Genomic DNA, 5,000 nt, shown 5'->3' with positions numbered 1-5,000 from the left:
AATCCCAGTGACGAGGAGTGGCAGACGAAGAGAGCATCGGCAACAGGCTGGCATCATAAGATGTACCGTTGTGTAGAGGCGCAAAAAGAGAAAAGATAACTCACGTGACAATAAGAGATTAACGCTGCGGTGGTGGTGCTCCTGCTGCTGCTGCCCACCAAACACCAACTGTGATCGCGAGGTAACATTCGGATCTAAGCTCCCGATAGCGACGCACAGCATCCCCATCCCCTCCCTCGGCAAGTGGATCAAAGTGTAAGTGTAACCAGCATGCATTCCGCCCTCGATGCACGATCAAAATAAAGTCGTTCGATAGTATCTATCTCCCTCCCCCCCCCCCGCTAAACCTAGTCCTCATGCCCACACTTTCTCTCTTTCGTCTCATGTCCTGTGTGCACCATTTTCCAATTTGATAACACCCGGCTGATTACTTCTGCTGCTCACCCTTACCCTTACCCGCGGCAAACATAACGAGCTGCACGAGCACGAACTCAGCGGAGCAAAAAAAAAACACCACCACCCTTAGTCACCCTCGCGCACCCTTCTCGCGCAATCAAACTATCACTCAATACGCGGGTCCCCCGGGCCGGACACAAAGCGGAAGCGGCACTCCCGGTTGGACTCTACCGACACTTTCCTCACCCCGTGTTTTCCTCCTCGGCACAACTCGGCCTATCGAAGGTCAATTGATCGGTGCGCGCGACCGCAAAAATTGGAACCCAAGATCAAAACAAAGAAAGGTCTTTACCTTTTCGATTAACCTTCACGTTAACCCGCACGATGTTCGCGCGATGGAAGAGGAGGAGAAGGCGATTGAGGGAGGGGTCCATTTCACCACGAGCTGCACTCCCTCGCACGCCGAACCATAAGATTGAATCGGGAGCGATCGAGCCCGGGGCATGTTCCGCTGGCGCTCAATTAACTAGACCAACACTAGATCGGGGATTAGGTTGCCAAATTAAACGAATTTTCTGGCCACAACATCACCATGACACACACACACACACACACACATACACACACTCTTGCTGCCGCGGAAGGAGGAAGTCGGGTGCGGAGGTTGATGATCAACGGTCAGCGGCGGTCCAGTGACGGTCAGCAACTTCGAATAATGGAGGTTATTATTCCAGCGCGATTGGCAGTTATTATTATTGCTCTTCTTGTTGTTGGTGTTGTTGTTGTTCCGCTCGGATTTCCTTCGCACCCCCTGCAACGACGACGACGACGACAAAAGGCCATCCCGAACCAGGGTCCGAAGAAGTGATATTAGAGGGTTTGGTCTTGGCCAGACCGAGGGATACACCGACGATTCCCGGTCATCCTCCCGGGGGCCACTTTCTTTTCCTTCGTCACCGCACGCCCAGCGACCATAACCTCAAACAACCGAGCGCGTGACCGCGTCGCTCCATACGTCGTGCGTGTATCCGTTTTTTTGGGGTTCGGGGTTCGGATTCCCGGATTTTTTTTGTTGTTGTTGTTTGTTAGGAATGCCCCGAGGGAGGGTCTGCCGTCGGTTTAAGATTATGTTCAATTTTGACAGGAAAATGTAATGGCTCCTCCCCAGTGCCACCTCGATACCCCCTGCTGAGGGTGCCACCGCCACTACCACTACTACTACTACTACTACTTTCGAACCATGACCAAGCTAGAAAGCCGCACTCCTCCTCCTCCTCCTACCATCCAATTTGCCCTTTTGCTCAGCAATGTAATTCAAGTAATCAATCCGTGTCTTGGAAGATTGGTTCACCTACCCCCACCGACACCTTTTTTTTGCCTTTATCTCGATGACAAACAGTTCGCTCGTCGTTCCACTCTTTAGGTCGCTCGGTCGTTGATGTGTCCCGGGCGTGACATTCGTATGCTGGCATAAGCAGCTTGTCGCGCGATAAGGACGAAGACGAGAAGGAAACGCAGAAGGGGGGAGAGGGGTTGGTTTATCTGCCGGGCACGTAAAATCCTTGACAGGGAACGCTTACCGGAATCCACGCGAAAAGACCAAAGCCGCTCGTCCCGACATTATCGCGTAATTATCGGAACACGACCTGGCGTGAAACTGGGTGACCAGGAACCAAGAAAAGGAACGAAACGGTAGACCGCGTCCACGCGCACCGCTTCATGCAATTGCCGCACCCAGAAATGTCGTTTGAAAAGAAGAAATAGTAGTCAAGGATGATCGCATTCGTCAAGGAGAGCAACCGACAAGCAGACGAGGAATCCTTTTTGCCTCCTTTGTTTTGTGTCCCGCCGTCGGTGACTTGGCGTCGACATCCCGAAAAGGGGGGTTCTAGGAAGCACGGGAAGCATGTCGTGCCATCGTAGCCTACTTCTTGCACCGAGCAGTGTGTCATGCGCATGTGTGTTGTGGCCTTGCACCGAAGAACTTGTTCGTCGCGTCCGTAGAAATCGAAATAAACTCCTGCTGCAAGAGCGGAAGAGTGGAACGAAAAGGAAGTAGCAGCAGTAGCAGTAGCAGCAGCAGCAGCAGCACCAGCAGAAGCGGAGGAAGAAGTTGCTAAGCGGAACTAGTTCAACGAGTTCTCGCGAGACCGGCTCACCGCCATCGATTACAGCCCTCCCTTTGCGCTCATTTTCACCGCCAGTGCGAGCGAAACGTACATGCCAGGTTACCGGGACGCGGCACTTAATTTCACTGTTGGTCGTGCTCCATCTCGAGGACCTTGAGGCGTATGCACATGCACACACACACACTTGCGATAGAGGATGCTGTAAACAACCAATTTACAACCCATTCCAGTGCAGCGGATTAGGCACTCGACGACTGCCGATGCCGCCGCCACCGCCGCCGGTACCATATTGGTCTAATCTAAATCGTTCGCCTTCACCAACAGCGGCCACGGTCGCGATGCAGTTTTGCATTTAATTTGCTCCATTCCCGGTTTGATACGCTTTATGGCGACCCCGGTCGTGTGTCTGTGTGGGTTGCTTTATGGCTTGCTGTGATGCCCCGCGGAAACGCACTTGTCATATGCGGCTATGCGTTTACATTACCGGATTAACCGAACCGAGAGGGGTCGATGGTTGCTTCGTTTATTTTGTAATAAAATGTACCACGCTCGTGGTGCCCACTGACTGACACAGTTTCCAGGGAATCTGGGGGTGGGAAGGTGTTGATTTTCTTTTGCATTTCCCTTAGTTCCGCGCCATGCCTCCCCTGGGCGGGGCGGTTCGGGAATCGAAACAAAAAACTTCCATTTTTAAGCGACGAACCTCCCCATTTCGCTGTCTCTAGTCTATCAAACAACAGTAAAAAAACACACACACACACGCGTGCGAGCCTTATGCTTGTACCCGTGCTCTTCGTTGCCGTTCCACGACAATGGCGGTTCGCCAAAAAGTCTCGCCACCTAGTGGGTGGGTGGATCCGAGAACAAAACAACGCACACAAAAAAGCCCACAAAACGCGATGACGCGCCTCGCCTGGAACTGGGCCGGAGGCACACTGACACACTCACGACGACGACGACGACGAGGATGATGGGGGAGAGAGACTGTATGAAAACTCTGAAAAGCCCGTCCGCGGCTTGCGGTCTCTCCAGGCGGGGGGTTCGTCGCCATCCCGTCATCGTCGCACATGCCTTCCAATCATCTCATGGGGAGAGGGGGAAGGGCGCAGGAGTCGAGAGGATTGGAGGTGAGCGACATAGATCGATGACGGAGCGATATTGCCGGGCTTTGAAATTTAAGCCACGAATTCTTCAATCATCCCCCGCCAAAAAACTCCGCTCAACCCCCTTTCGGACAACGGTGACCCCCGAGAGTGTATGTGTGTGTGTGTGTGCGGTTGGGGTGTTGTGGCCGTTCACAAGAGGCGATCCCACTTCCCAGGAGGGCGGACAACCTCCCGACAACTCCTCCAAAAACTCTCTCTGTCACTCTATCTTTCTCTCTCGCTCTCGTACTCCACATTCCGCACCCTCATCCCCGAATGGTGGGGTGGTGCTGCTGCTGCTGCGTTTATGATCTCAACGCCGCTTAATTTCACCCAAATGAGTGCCCTCCGGGGGCCCCACGAGGGGACTGAGGGTCTCGGGCCGCGGGAGGCACCCCCCCCCCCTCCCCTTTTTCCGGCCATTCATCCGTCCGTCCGTCCACCGGGCCCATCCTTCACGAAAGACACGGCCACTTCACTCTCTCGCGCGCACCCTGAGACTCTCGAAGCTTATCACACGGACTTGATCTATTTCCTTCATCTTCGTCTCCACTTCCTCCCATCCCCCTACATTCCTCCTCCAACCGTTCCGTTTCGTGCGACGACGACGACGACGACGACTACTGTCAGAAGCAGTGGCAGAGGCAACGAGGCCGGCTACCACTCCCACTCAGCCACTCTTGGCGCACCACAGACCACGGAGCTTACGGGAGCAGATAGCAGAGGCGCAGAAGCACCAGCAGCACCAGCAGCAGCAGCCAAGCAGTTGGCACGCAATTAAACTCGTGCAGCCGCTCGAGTGCTGCTCATTCCCAATGCTCATTTCCATTTTCATGGTTTTAGATCATCGAAAGCACCAGCATACCAGCGGGCCGGGTACGGTGTGTTGGGCCGGTGCCGTCGCCGAGCAAAAGATGAAATGTACCTTGTCACGCTGCGAACCGACCGACCGACCCACTGAGGACTGCGAGTCAAATCATGCGGCCTAGTAGTAGGCCCCCAGTGGACGGAAGCAATTGGCCATTGCGACCTATAGGGTCTCGACATTAAACTTACCGACAACACAACAACCACAACAACAACAACCAGTAGCAGCAGCAACAGTCTTCGGTATGTGAGGGTGCGTAGTTGCAGACACTGCCAGGTGCGCGCCCCTGGTGCGTGCCAAAACTCCAGGTCACACGCACCTTTCTCGTACTCGAAACTAATTAAGATTCTTGGAGCACTGGAAAGGGGAAGTGGGTACAAAACAAGCGCCTGGGCCTGAACCTGGGCCTGGGCTTGGGCCTGGGCCCGGGGAGCATCAAGACCCCCTGCAGCAAATGGCTTT

The 5,000-nt window shown here is 54.2% G+C and overlaps 1 protein-coding gene across 1 annotated transcript in view; it reads left to right on the top strand.

Annotated features, from left to right (window-relative positions):
* Nucleotides 1–5,000, top strand: part of LOC125952820 (uncharacterized protein DDB_G0271670-like) — a 16,030-nt gene that overhangs the window by 801 nt on the left and 10,229 nt on the right. The window contains exon 1 of the mRNA XM_049682545.1: nucleotides 1–255. This exon is cut by the window's left edge and continues 801 nt beyond it. The gene's annotated coding sequence lies outside the window, so the exon portion shown is untranslated. The remainder of the gene's footprint in view (nucleotides 256–5,000) is intronic.

Source organism: Anopheles darlingi, chromosome 2, assembly GCF_943734745.1.
Source record: "Anopheles darlingi chromosome 2, idAnoDarlMG_H_01, whole genome shotgun sequence".
In the NCBI taxonomy this organism is placed as follows: Eukaryota; Metazoa; Arthropoda; class Insecta; order Diptera; family Culicidae; genus Anopheles; species Anopheles darlingi.
Note: the sequence above shows the minus strand (reverse complement) of the source record. Positions and strands in the feature narration are given on the sequence as shown.